The following is a 14,862-nucleotide window of genomic DNA, read 5'->3' as shown; positions in this document are numbered from 1 at the left end:
TCACGCTGACAGCACATAGCATGCTTGGGATTCTCTCTCTCTCTCTCTCTCTCTCTCCTGCTTTCTCTGCCCCTCTCCAGCTCACACATCTGTGCGCTCTCTATCTCTCTCAAAAATAAATAAACTTAAGAAAAAGAAAAAAAAAAAAGAAACCCTGCTCCAGGGATGAAAATCATACCTGCCAGAGATATTGTAGGGCTTGGCTAATGTGCACTGGCAGGAACTGTGGAAACGTGTGGATCTTGAAGATATTATATTTGGGGATGGGAGGGAGAAGCTCAATGAGGAGAACTCACTGATTTGGGGATACTCATACAAAACTAAGCATTTAGGGGCGTCTGGGTGGCTCAGTCGGTTAAGCATCCGACTTCGGCTCAGGTCATGATCTCACGGTTCGTGGGTTCAAGCCCCACGTCGGGCTCTGTACTGATAGCTCAGAGCCTGAAGCTAGAGCCTGCTTCAGATTCTGTGTCTCCCTCTCTCTCTGCCCCTCCCCCGCTTGTGCTCTGTGTCTCTCTCTGTCTCTCAAAGGTAAATGTTAAAAAAAAAAAAAAGAACTCCACATTTCCTGCTTTAGCAAGGATGCCTAAAACTTGTCCTAATCCCCATGTTTGCTTAGATGGATCTCTGAAGCCTGGTCTCAACAATAAGCAAAGTAGAGAAAGCAGACTTCCTTGTGTGGTGTTGAAGAAGGCATCAGAAGAGTCAGGAAGGAGGGAATATTAGAAGGGTTAATTCAGTATGGCTCCAGAACCCACCACCTGACTAGTTCCTGGGCCAGACCAGAAGACACTCCCCACACTAAGGCAATAAAGAATGCACTGGTACGGAGGCAGTTGGTAGTGGCTGTCCTTGTAGTCCAAGGTGGATGGTAGTGAGGAGGGTGCTGTGTAACTAGGCTGCCTACTATTTGTGAAGATGACAAAAATCCCAGAATTGCAGAGGTGAGGTGGGAGCACTTAATCATAAAGGAAAAGGTGAACATACTTACCACAACGGACAGCAAGGTAGAGGAGCGCTCAGGGTCACTTTCTCTACAGGGACTCATAATGCTGGCTAATAGGTCATGGTGTTCCTAAGGGAGGGGTATGCATATGATTTATTTTCCACGTCGAGCTATTTTTGAGAGTGAAAAGGTACACTAGTAGTAATGACATGGGGACAAGTGGTATACACCAGGACCATCCCAAATTGATAACCACCCTACCAAGGAGGGGGGGGGGAGGGGAATAGATGAGCCGTCACTTAGGCTATTGCTTGATTTGTATAATCAGAGAAAATGCTGGGGAGCAGAAGGCTTACTCTGGGCAGCATAGCAAAGAATCATAGACCCTCACCTGATTTCCAAATCTAAGCCAAATCTGGCTCAAAGCTATTGCCACTGCTGAGTGAGCCCAGCTGGCCAACTGCAAAGACTGATACCAGGTGCTCTGTTTCACAGCATTCCTCAGATAGCCAGCTGGGGGCCGGTAAATTTATATGGACCTTCTACCCTGGAGGAGGCAGTGACTTGACTTTACCCCAATCAATAGAAACACCATAAATGGGTTTGCCTTCCCTGCCCATGGGGCTTCAGATAGTATCACCATCTGAGAGCTTCCAGAATACCTTATCCATTGACATGTTACCTTATCCAACATTTCCTCAGAATAACAGACCCATCTGATGGTGAAAGATGGGGCAACAATGGGCTCATGAGCATGGCCTACTGGTCTTACCATGGATCCCATACCCAGAAACAGCTGACCTGAGAGTATAATGAAAAAGCCCATTGAAACTCAGTTAAGGCAAAGCTAAGGTACAACACTTTGCAGAGTTATGGCACAGCCCTCCAGGTTCTAATACGCTTTGAGCTAATGACCAATATATGGTACTGATCCTTAAGAGCTAAAAAGGATGAATTCAGGAACCGAAGGATAGAGGTGGACATGGTAGAAGTGGCACCTTCCACCATTGCAGCCAGTGACCCACTTGAGGAGATTTGTGCTCTTTGTCCCTGACACTTTGGACTCTGTTATGTGAGAGGTTCTGGTTTCCAGGGAGAAGGCTCTGCCAGGGTGCAGGTTCCACTGATCTGGAAGCTGTGACTGCTCCCCGGCCACTTCAGGCCACAGGCAAAGAAAGGAGTTAAAGTATAGTAATTCGAATTACCCCGAGAGGTTTGGATGGCTTCTCCTGGATTGCAGGGAACCCAAGGGATTCACAGCTCCTGGTAAAGTAATAATTTTGCAGTGATAACAGTTACAATTCAATAAGGGTAGTTCCATGAAGAGCTTCAAGACCCTCTCCCACAAATGAAGATGACCCAATCCAGATAAACCAGCTGAAGTGTTGGGCAAGAGTGAGGGACGTCTAGAAAAGGTAATGGAGAAGGAAGATGATGATATCAACTACGGCCTTAGGACCAGCTATAGTAGCTTGAATCAAGCAGACTATAGCTCTACTCATTGACTCTCTTCCCTAAGAGCTTCTAGACGATTGCAACTGGCCACAACCTTGAAGGGAGCTTCGTAACTGAACGGATTTGTATCTTTCTTGGAAAAAGGGTAAAATCCTCAAATCCAGACTATTCACCCACTCTCACCAGCAAAATGGATGTTTAGTGCAACAATGGATGTTAGTGTTTAGCCTATGTCCTCCCCATCTTGTTGGGAATCAATATCGCATGTTGATTGAATGTAGTGAATCCTACTGGTGGAACTCAGATCACCTGTTTGTGCCCTCCCTGCAAAAAACAATTAGGGAGTTTTCCAGATTTTATCTTAGAGAAAGAAGATTCACATGGTGGGAAATTCCCCAGATGTAACCAGAGTGCCCAAAAGAGGCTGCACAATTCTGAAACTATTTGAGATGTCTGATAGGATTAAGCAAATGAGTTAATGCCCTGATATTGGTGTTTTCACTATGAAGAGGGAGCATGCAAACACGGAATGGGGAGAAACAAGGAAGGAGCCTGGGGGGAGAATTGGAGTTAGAGGTATTGATGGGAGCTCAGTCTTTCTAAATCCATAAGATGAATCTAATCATGAAAGAGTGTTGGACCCATCCAAAAAAAGGAAAGTTCTGTTTTTAAAACTGTATATATTTTAAACTGTCAGTGTAATAAATGACAAAGAAAGTCAGTAGAAATGTTCCATATTAAAGAAGACCAAAGAGACATGACAACCAAATGTGACACTTGATCCAAACTACATCTTGAGGGGGCGCCTGGGTGGCTCAGTTGGTTAAGTGCCTGACTCTTGGTTTTGGCTCAAGTCATGATGTCATAGTGAGATCAAGCCCCGCATCGGGGCTTGCTGACATTCGGGAGCCTACTTGGGATCCTCTCTCTTCCTCTCTCTCTCTCTCTGACCTTCCCCTGCTCTTTCTCTTTCTCAAAATAAATGAATAAACTTTTTTTTTTTTAAACTGCACCTTGACCTGCAGGGAAAAAAACAGCGTAAATGTTATTATTGGATCAAGTGACAAAATAGTAATATAGATGTTCAATTAGATAAAAGTATTACATCTATATTAACTTTACTGAAGTTGATAAACTAAACTACAGTGATGAATAGGGACTATCCTGATTCTTATTCTTAGGAAATACACACTGTGGTATAGAGGGGGAAGGGCCACTTACTTTCAAGTGGTCCAGAAAAAAACCACTGCGCACTGGCATGTGTGCAGAGAGAAAATGATAGAGGAAATAAGGCAAGATGTTAACAGTAGATGAATCCGGGTAGAGGGTATATGGACGTTCTTTGCACTATTATACTTGCCACTTTTCTGTTAAGTTTGAAATCATTTCCAATTAAAAAATTTTTTGAAGGAGGGGGACTGAACAACCCTTGAAAACACAACAAATGTCTACTCTAATAAGCCTGTGAGATAGGTGTTAATTATTTCCATGTTACAAAGGAAACAACTGAAGTTTTAAAAGGTTGGGGAACTTGCACAAGACGATATAATTAGTAAGTGTCAGAACTGAGAATTACACTTCGATTCACTTGATCAGCTATTTTTCTTTTTCCTTCTCTTCTTCTCTCTCTCTTTTTTTTAATAGCAAGAAGAACATAGATTCAAATGGTGATCACAGACAATTCGTAGATGTCTTGATGACCAAAAAGTTTAACTGTCCTGATGCTTCAAAATTCTAAGGGACGTCCTTTGAATTTCAGGCTTATTTATTTTTCTAACTTATCCCCTGGAGAGGGGGTGCCAGACGGCAGGGAGCATGGAGGAGAATTAGAAACAGAATGAATGAGACCAGGGGAGCCACCAGAGAAAGAACCACACTGGGGCCTAAATAATCCACTGGTAGCAGCGGGGGCCCTGGACAATGGTCCTTCCAGCCAGGTTTACTGTTCTAAGGTCCTTTGAGGACATTTGGCCAGAGGGAGCAGAAATTTAAGACTTTCTTGGATTACACCTACTTTTCACCCAGAGAATAAGAGAATCATCTGCTGTAAAATTACTGTCTTCTCTCACAATGGCAGCTTTCAGAGAAGAAACCTGTTGTCCCCTTCTGAACAGTGCATTTGAAGGCTCTGTGCCTACCCCTTAACAAAAACTTCTTTGCTTTTAAACAACAAACATTCATTTCTCACAGTTCCAGAGGTTGGGAAGTCCAACATCAAGGCGCTGGTGAGGACCCTCTTCCTGGCTCATCGATGACCATCTTCTTACCATGTCCTCATGTGGTCAAAGCAAAAGGGAGCTCCCTGGGACCTCTTCTATAAGGGTGCTGATCCCATCCATGAGGGCTCCACCCTTATGACCTCATCAGCTCCCAAAGGCCCCACCTCCTAATACCATCACATCGGGGGCTAGGATTTCATGAATGAATTTTGGAGGGACACAAATATTCGCTCTGTAGCAGCAGCTGTCTTGCAAATACTTGGATTTGGCCTTTGTGGGGTTTTCCTGGGATCCACACAGAGAGGAGCAGTTGCTCGATGCTGTGGGATGGTTGGGCTATATGAGAAAGCTCTCTTTTTGATTTTGGGGTACTTCAGGAAGATGAAAATGAAGTAAGTTTTACAATATAGCCTTTCTGGGGTGCCTGGGTGGCTCAGTCGGTTAAGCATCCAACTTCAGGCAGATCATGATCTCACAGTTCATGAGTTCAAGCCCCGTGTTGGGCCCAGTGCTAACAGCTCGGAGCCTGGAGCCTGCTTTGGATTCTGTGTCTCCCTCTCAGTCTTCCCCACTTGCATTCTTTCTCTCTGTCAAAAATAAGTAAACATTAGGGGCGCCTGGGTGGCGCAGTCGGTTGAGCGTCCGACTTCAACCAGGTCACGATCTCGTGAGTTCGAGCCCCGCATCAGGCTCTGGGCTGATGGCTTGGAGCCTGGAGCCTGTTTCCGATTCTGTGTCTCCCTCTCTCTCTGCCCCTCCCCCGTTCATGCTCCGTCTCTCTCTGTCCCAAAAATAAATAAACGTTGAAAAAAAAATTAAAAAAAAAAAAAAGTAAACATTAAATATACATATATATATATAGAGAGAGAGAGAGAAGGAGAGGGAGGCTTTCTGTCCCAAAGGGAAATGGGAACACGCTGACCCAGGTCTGCCCAGCTGACAAATGAGACCTAAAGCTGATGAATATGGAGGCACATGATTGAGGTCATACAGGAGCTACACTAGGGAGCTTCTGAAGGTCCAGGAACCCATGTGATATGAAGGTCACCCCACCTGCTAATCTTAGCTCTGCCTGTAACATCCTGGGTGAGGCACATAGCCACATCTTGGTATTTAGTGAATGTCTCAAGATATATATTATGAATATTCTTGGTAATTGGAATTGGGCAATCCTCCCTGAAAAGGCAGAGCGCATAACCTATCACGCCTGGCCACTGGGCAGTTTCTCTGGGTTCAGATGTCTGTTCTGTCCCCTGAAAAACTACGTGCAGATCGGCTTCCTCCTGTATCCATCAGGGGCAAGCAGGACACAGGTGGAACTCTCAAGAAGGTTTAAGCCCTGTACACCGAGGCACCGACAAGACGAGGGGAACCATCAAGGATGACGAGGAACCCCGGAGCTGTTACCCTGGACCTGAAGGAGCCCAGTGAGAGCAGGAGGCAGAAAGAAGAGCCGACGGCATCCTCCTGGGCAGACAGCAGAGCGGAAGTGGGTTGGGGGCAAACAGAAGATGACTGCTGACCGTCTTTGGGACCCAGGCAGAGGCCCCAGTGCTTTCCGGGGAATTTCGCACTCATGGAGGTGAAAGGCAAGGACAGGTAAGATGTAACAGAGACTTAACACACATGGGAAAACCAGGCATTCATGGATCCAGAGGCTGAACGTCTTGCCGGATGTGCTGGAGAAAGAATGTGAGCCCAGCGCTGTGTGGGGAGGTGGGTGGACTTTCCCTGAGGAGAGCACTGAGGTGTCTGTCGTTGGCCATCTCCCTGGGTGCTTCCTGAGCATCCCATTTGAGGAAAGGGGTCAGCATTAGAAATGTGCCAACCCGTCTTCCTTTCTTCACTGTAACACTCTCCCTGGCCTTATGAAAGATGACAGCTGTCTGGGGAGCACAGTGGGTGCGCACGGTGACATATCTTTTGGCAGAAGAAGCACTACGGGAAGCTAGAGGAAGCCCACCCTCTTGATGGTATCGTCATATGACTGCTCATATTTACTGAAAATGTACTACGTGCCAGACGCTGCTCTGAGTGCTTTTCAAGCATGTGCTCATTCCACCCTCACCCGACACCCCTAGGAAGTGGGTGTTGTTAGGGACTGAATGGTTGTGTCACCCTAAATTCATAGGCTAAAGCCCTTACCCCCAATGTGCCTTTATTCAGAGATGGGGCCTCTAAGGAAGTAATTAAGGTTAAATGAGCTCATAAGGGTGGGGGGCTCTGATCTGATAGGGTTCGTGTCCTCATAAGGAGAGATACCACAGAGTTTGCCCAACCCCACCCCCCCCCCCCCCAGCACTCACACTGAGGAAAGGCTATGTGAGGACACAGCAAAGGGCCGCAGTCTGTAAGACCAGGAAGGGAACTCTCACCAGAAACCGAATTTGCTGGCACCTTGGTTATTCCCGTTTCCAGAACTGTGAGAAAATGGATGTCTGTGGTTTAAGTCCCCTGGTCTGTAGGGTTTTATTACGGCAGCCGGAGCTGACCTGAGACAGGCACTGTCAGTATTATTCTCACTTTATAGATGAGGAAATTGCAGCATAGGGAAGCTAGGTGGTTTTCTTAAGGTCACCCCATTTGCCTTTGACTTTGGGTCCCTTCACCTCTCAGGGCCCTGCTTCTCTCGTAAGAAGCAGGTAGGTAGAAACAGATCAGGGGCCATAAACTCAAATGTCAAAGGGCACAGGCAGATAACAGAAAGAGGGGAAGCTGGCTGAGAGGGGCTGTTACAAACTGAAGAGGGCAGGCCCTTTAGAGAGGCCAGCTGCCTGCCAGCTTCAACAACTTGTTGGCTAAATGGCTGGTGTGCTCGGATCTACAGGTGCTTTGTTCTATTTTTTAGATGTTTATTTGAGAGACAGAGAGGGACAGGGTGCGAGCGGAGAAGGGACAGAGAGAGAGGGAGACCCAGAATCTGAAGCAGGTTCCAGACTCTGTGCTGCCAGCAGAGAGCCCGATGAAGGGCTCGAACTCATGAACTGTGAGATCATGACCCGAGCCAAAGTCGCGTGCTCAACCGACTAAGCCACCCAGGTGCCCCTCAGATCTACGGTTTTTCAAGACAGACTTGGAAATCTGGATCTTTTTAGGAAATACAATTTCCCCCACATTCCATCATGAAACAGAGGGCAGGCTAACTAAGACATAGCTTTGGGCTGTGTTTGGCATGGACTGGATGATTTTTCTACACACTTTTCACCTCCTCCCTCTTCACTTGGCCATGACTCTCTGCCTTTGGCAATATTCCCTCCCATGTGCAGACTCCTAGCCTCCTGCTTTTAGGAAAGTGAGTACCACCACGATCCAGAAATGTTTCAAGGCATAGTCAGTGCAAAGAGCACTACATAAACTCAGCTGAGCCACGTGACCCTGGGCCCATTCTCTTTTCTGAAAATTGGCCCCAAAACACCTACATCACAGGAGCTCTGGAAGGATTAAATCAGATTGTGCGTGAGGAGGCAACTGGCCAATCGTGAATTCTTCCGTGGGGCTCAGAGAAGTGCTGAGTGCCTTCCATACATCGTCAGGTGCCTCAATGTTAGGTGTTTGAGCTCCTTACCGATAGGAGTCTGGTGGCTTCAGCGGCTGTAAGGTGCCTGAAATGGAACTGGCTGAGTTGTGAAAGGCAGCAGAGGGCCTCTGGAGAGCCTTCTGGAGAGCCCAGGAGCATGGCTGGGAGGGACAGGAACCAGAGATTCCGTGCCTGGAAGCCAGGAACAAAACAGCCTCCCCAAACAGCTCTCCAGCGGTTTGGAGGCATAATTAGTAAGAGCGTTTGTACTAACGCTCTGAAAGTTCTACTCAGGCTTAATAGCCGCCTGTAAAAATTCCAGTAGGGCCATTTTTAGTTGGGGCGAGTGAGGGTTAAAAACTCTCCAGACTGCCCAAAATACTCTCCGGGAGGACCCCCCCCCCCCCAAGAAAGGGGTTTATTTACTGCCCCACTGATTAAGGAACTGTTTATCTACTCTGGATCATCTTCCACCAAAGCCTTTATCAGTGGTTTTTTGTGGGTTTTTTTTGTTGTTGTTGGCTACTGGTGTTTGGGTTTTTTGTTTGTTTCGGTTTGTTTTTTTAAATAAATGAGAGCAGATTATGTGTGTTCCAAGGCTGTGACTCAAGATAGTTGTTTGCCTGTGAGCCAGATCCTGGGAAGGGAAGGGAAGGCGGCCTCCCTTTGCAGAGCTGGGGGGAGTCTCCAATGAGAAGGATACAAAAGAAGGAGTCAGAACTCACTTCCTTTCAGGTCTTCCTGGGGAGCAGCTCAGTGGGGGTGGATGCTCTGGGGAGGACCGTGGCCAGCAAAAGAACGAGTGGGTTCAAGACAGCGGAGGTGGAGGAAGAAAGAGCAGAAATGAACTGGCCAGGCAAGGGGAGGGGAATTAGAGGCGCTCTAGGGGAGGTGTGCTGGAGACTCCCCAGGAAGCCTGGGGTGTGGTTGTAAAAGAAGGACAGCACAGAGCCGGGAAGGAGGATAAGAGTGAAGCTGTGTTTGGAGCTACACTGAAACTCTGGATCCAATCTAAATCCACTCTGGCCAGAACAAGGGTTTCAAAGGTGTGACCTTGGGAGGAGCGTTCCACCACAAGAGCCAGGAGGTCCTAAATGAATTTTTGGTAAAGACGATGGCAATGCGTTTGGGGTAGAGAACAGCAGTCATTGGATTTGGGGCTCAGCTCTGCTGAGAACTGGCTGGGTAATCCTAAGCATTCCCCCCCCAGCCCCCACCTTTCTGAGGCTTGGTTTATAAAATGAGGGGCTGGACTGGATCCCTAGTTCTAAACCTCCCCTGCACGAGAACCACCTGGGGGGTGCTGCAGCCCAGACCAGTGAAATCGGAATCTTTGGGAGTGGGTCCAGGTATCAGTATTCCACAGCCTGGAATACTGCACACAGCCAAGTTTGAGACCCTCAGGGCTAGACGGTCTCTAAAGGTCTCATTCAGCCTTGCCATTCATTAAGTCTTTAAGGAAAGAACAGAGAAGATGATTCTCCTGAGACAGTCCTCAGGAGAAGCAAGGCTTGGACCAAATGGTCTCTTAAGAGTTCCTCTGCCCATAAGATTCCATGATTGGAGACTCCCAAGTGGAGAGGCTCTTGCTGCCAGGTTCTAGCCAGATGTGTTTCTTGCACTCTTCATTCATTCCAGGAATATTTACTGAGCCCCTACTATGTGCCTGGCACTGTTCTAGGTGCTGGAGATACAACAGCGAATAGACCCTTTCCTGTGTTCAACTCTTGGGACGGATCTGAAACCACAAAGCTAAAAAGGAGGGTGCAGGATGATGCAGAGAGCCAGAAGGGAAGGGAAGTTTGTGAATCGGGTGTTTCACACAGAGTTCCCCAAACTGACACATTACGTCATTGAACTGAGTAAGGTTACTGGGGATCTGTCCTTGTTGCGTTATTCTCATCTTCCTTTCCTCCTTCCTCTTCAACTGTGGGGTCATCAGCCTCTGCGTTTAGCAACTCAGTTCTGGCTCCCAATTCCAACATGTGTGTGTGTGTGGGGGGGGGGTGACCAACACCACCAGGCATCTGAGACACCAGCGGGGTGTGCTACAATTTAACTCAGCTCTGATAGTACCTACCTGGAGATAGGGTCAGATCCTGGAGGTTGAAGGCTCAGTCCTACAGACTACCCCTCCCACCCCCACTTTGGATACCAGTGGCAGGTCCAGGTCATGCCCTGTACTTCTGACCAGTTAGTAACTGGCTCTAAATCAGAGGTTCCCATGATGCCCTGCTTGGGTTTGATTAATTTGTTACAGTGGTTCACAACTCAGAGAAACATTTTAGTTACTAGATTACCATTTATTATAAAAGGACATAACTCAGGAACAATCAAATGAAAGAGATGCCTGGGGGAAGGTATGGGGGAGGGGTTTGGAGCTTCCTCGCCTTCTCCAAGGACGATGCTCTCCCTGAATCTCCACGGTGTCTGAAACTCTCAGACAGGTTTTGGGGCTTTATGGAGGCTTCATTACATAGGTGTGATTGATTAAATCGCTGGCCATTGGCTACTGATTCAACCTCAAACACCGCTTCCCTTCCCAGAGGTAGGTGTGTGTGTGGGGGGGGGGGGGGTGGTGAAACCAAAAGTTCTAGCCTTCTGTTCTGCGGTCTGTTCCCCTGGCAAGCAGTCCCCATCCTTCGGTAATTTCCAAAAGTCTCTCATTAACATAACCAAAGACACTTTATCACTCTTATCACAGGAAATTCCAAGGGTTTTAGGACTCCTGTGCCAGAAACAGTGACAGTGACGTAGACCAGATACATATTTCCTATTATAGATCACAATATCACAGCCAGCAACCCTAGGGGCAGAAATCTTCTGCTCCCCAACCCCAGATTCACACTCCCAAGTATACCTCAGGTCTTTCCAATTCAGCTTAAGCTCCTTACAGCTGGGGACTGGGCCTTGAGTCTTTGGGGGAGCACATAGCATAGTTTGGAGTGTGTGGGCTATAGACAGACATCCTGGGTTCAGATCGCGGTCCTGCCTCTTGCCAGAGGCTATCACGATGTGATCTGGACAGCATACCTACCAGCTCCCCAGTCGCCCACCTCACATCTGCACCTTCAAAATAGGGATTTATTATAATACTACCTTTCACATTGGTGTGAGGAGTAAATGAGTTAGTGGAGACAAAGCAGTGTCTGGCACCTGATAACCTTCAATAGGTGGTGACTATTACTGACCTAGAGCAGGGGATGTTGTGTGTGCTTGTTCTGATCAGGCTCACGGAGAGACCAGCAAGGTTGTATGCTGTGGCGGCATCTGCTGTCTTTCTCATTTCCCATCAGGGAGGGCCTCTGATACACGGGTCAAGAGAATGCTAGCTGTTGTAACAGGGAAATCCTGAAATCTCAGCGCCTTCCTTCAGTAGGAGTTGATGCTTTGGTCATGGAAAGTCTACGGGCGTGGGGAGGGGGGGCGGGGCGCCCCATTCCATGCAATCACGTGGGATGTCAGGGGCTCCGTCACCCTCAAGGAAGCCCAGGGCTTTCACCTCCAAGTGGCACACGCACTGAGAGACTGGAGACCACAAGGAAGGCCTTTGTAGGCCAGGTGGGGAATGATCACTTACCCCCATTCCACTGGCCAGAAATCAGTCACATGCTGCAAAGAGCCTGGGATAGGGGCCAGGAAGAAGTGCATGAGGGAGCCTCTGGGGCCTGGCCTCCAGGGGTCTTCTTAGCCGGCCAGGTCTGCCTCCTGATCTCAGGCCCCCTGCACCCCTGGTGGTTATCCCATCTGAGATGAGTCTGGGACCACTGTGTGTGCAGACTCCCTCCTCCTTCTCCTTCCTCTCTGACCTTCTCCAGTTACTTTCCTCCAATTCCTGTTCTCTCTCCAATGGCACCTACCCTCTATTGAACTCCTGTCTTTGGAGAGAGGTTCATTGTTTGGCCACTGAGGGCTGTGGTGGAGAGGTGCTCTAGGGATTCAGTGACAAAAGATGTTGGGGGAGGGGGGAGTGGGGGGAGAGCCGTGTCAGCAGAGGAACCTTCCAGGGAGGAGAGCTGTGGCCATGTCCACCTGCTTCCTGAAATCAGAGAGTCTGATCCCAGGCCACTGGGCTCCCAGGTTTCTGGGAGAGCTCTCAGCCCCTCCTACTGTCCCCTGAACAGCAGCAGCCCTATCACCTTGGAATTTGTTAGGAATGCAAATTCTCAGCCCTACCTTTGACCTGCTGAATCAGAAAACCAGCTCAGAAAGATTGGTAACCCGCCCAAAGTCATGCAGCTAGTAAGAGGCAGGGCAAAAATGTTCTAACACGTCTTTTACGTGATTCTGGTGCACACACAAGTGTGAGAATACCTCCTGCAAGGAATGGAGCGGCCAGAGGCTGCGGGTAGGAAAGTGCTTCACACTGCCACCCAGTGGCTGCACAACAAACAACAGCCCAGCCTCCAGCTTGGAACAAGCTCATGCTGAGGTCACAGCGGTGCTAATACCTAGATTAGGAAGCACGTTTTGGAAAGCACAGGGGAATCCACAGCCATCGCAGGGGACTCACCCAAGTCTAGCCTCATGGACAGCTGTTAAGACTTAGCCTAGAGTCCAGCCCGGAGCCAGTCCCAAACTCTTGCTAGAAGGCCAAACCCACCTGCGCTTACATTCCATGGGAACCTGGCACAGCTGGCTGGAGAGAGGCTTCTGTGATCAGACTGATAACCCCATCAGGGGCAGACTCCATCATCCTCATGGGATACCAGAAGAAGCAGAGGTCCTTCTTCTCCAACAGGGCCCAGGACTCCACTGGGACCCTGCCAGCTAGGCCCCTGTGGCCCCAGGGCTCTGCTGGTGTGGCACTCCCTGTCTCTGCCAGGCGCTTGCAGATCTTGGAGGTGAGGGTGGGGAGAGGCTAGGGGGAGAAGAGGAAATGTGAAGACCTCTCAGGATGCGGCCCTCTCCTGCCTGTGTGATGGGGAACTGCAGGGATGGGGGTGACATCTGAGCTTAATGAGGAGGGAATGTCCAGAGGCAAAGGCCGCTTGCTCTCTCCCTTGTCCCTTGGCCTCAGACACAGTGGGGACAGGAGGCTCAGCACTCTGGGTACTGACTCTTTTTTTGCATTTTTATGGGAGGACGTGGTAGCTGGGGGGCTCCCAGGGGATGTGCCCAGCTTGCTGGGGAGGCAGACTCTGGGGGAGGAGGAAGGGTACAGGAACCAATGTCTGTAGGGTACCCTGCACTATGTGGGGGACTCATTTAATCCACTCACACAGTAAAACTCAGCTCAGAGAGTTCAGTAACCTGCCCAAAGTCACACAGCCAGTAAGAGGTAAAGCAAGCATTTACCCTAAGATCTAACACCAAAGCCTATGTTTGCTGTCCACCATTCTCCGCTGCCCACCCCCCACCACAGAATCCCCCTAGGCTGGCTATCACGCCAGGCAGTTCCAGAAACCCATGGGTTCCAACAGCGATAGGGCCCCTCCTTGCTTAGCTGCCCTGCCCTGTGCTCCCAGGCCCCTCACTGGTATCTCAGTAGCATCTCTGAGAAGGGAGAAAGCTCCAGCCAACTTAGAAACCAGGAGGACACTGGCCTGTGTCCCCAGGTGGGAGGGAGAGCCTCTCCATCCTAGAGCAAGGCTAGGGTCCAGAAGGTGCCCATCTCTGCCCTCAGGGCTCTCCAACCAAGGATACAGAGCAGAGCCTGAGAGGGGGAGGGGAGAGGAGGGGAGGGGGCAAGTTCACTGCTCCATTTAACCAGAGGAGGGACAGAGGGGGTCCCCAGAGCAGCTTGGCCCCCACAAGCCTCAAGTGTAGGTGAGTCCTGAGCCGAGCCTGGATGGTGGTTCCCAGAAGGCCTGCTCTTCTCCGGAGTCCACCAGGTAAGGCACAGCCGCCTCACGGTACAGGTCACCCAAACCCAAGGTAGCTTTTTTAAGATCAATGTTCCGCTGCAGACCTGAAACTTCATAACTGTCGCTAAAATCAACACTAGAAAAGCATGATAGGATTTATGTGGGTTTTTTTTTAAGTTTATTTATTTATTTTGAGAGAGAGAGAGCAAGTGGGGAGGGGCAGAGAGAGAAGAGAGAGAATCCCAAGCAGGCTCCGTGTTGTCAGCACAGAGCCAGACGCGGGGCTCCAACTCAGGAACCGTGAGATCGCGACCTGAGCCAAAATCAGGAGTCAGATGCTTAACTGACTGAGCCACCCTGGCGCCCTGGCATTGACCTTTTAAACTTTATTCAATATACAGTTATTATGGAAGAACCTAACATAGATGAACTCAAATCATCTCTGCTTCTCTGGCTCAGGTGTATGGGGGTTGGTTCGTTGGACTTTTGACCTTGCCGAAAGATTCCAAACACCCCCAAACCACCAGTGTGGCTTTTACTGTCCTCATCATCATTAGAAGCCCCGATTGTCCACCTCTATATGCCAGGAATGCCTTCCCTAACTTCTGTCATTGACACACATCCTCGCTGTTGGGGCCCAGAGGGTAGAGTTGTCTTAGGGAGCTTCCCCCAGGGAACGGTGCGGGGCGGGGGGGGAGGTGGCTACCCCAGTCAGGATGGGTATGGGAGGCCTTCTTTCTTGAGCGTCCCCGTGGAACAATCCAGACAACTGTCTCATAGGTACTGAGAGGCAGAAGTCCCTTGCCAGAGGCTGCCAGCCACGACCGGCTTAGGGGTTCTGACCTTCCTTTTCGAAAGGAGGCAGCACAGGCTAGGAGAGAGGCCTTCTCTGGGCCATCTGAAGAGCGAGGCCCAAGT

Source organism: Lynx rufus, unplaced genomic scaffold (assembly GCF_022079265.1).
Source record: "Lynx rufus isolate CCGP_SWC_20201006 ecotype Redwood Valley unplaced genomic scaffold, mLynRuf1.p SCAF_15, whole genome shotgun sequence".
Taxonomy (NCBI): Eukaryota; Metazoa; Chordata; class Mammalia; order Carnivora; family Felidae; genus Lynx; species Lynx rufus.
Note: the sequence above shows the minus strand (reverse complement) of the source record.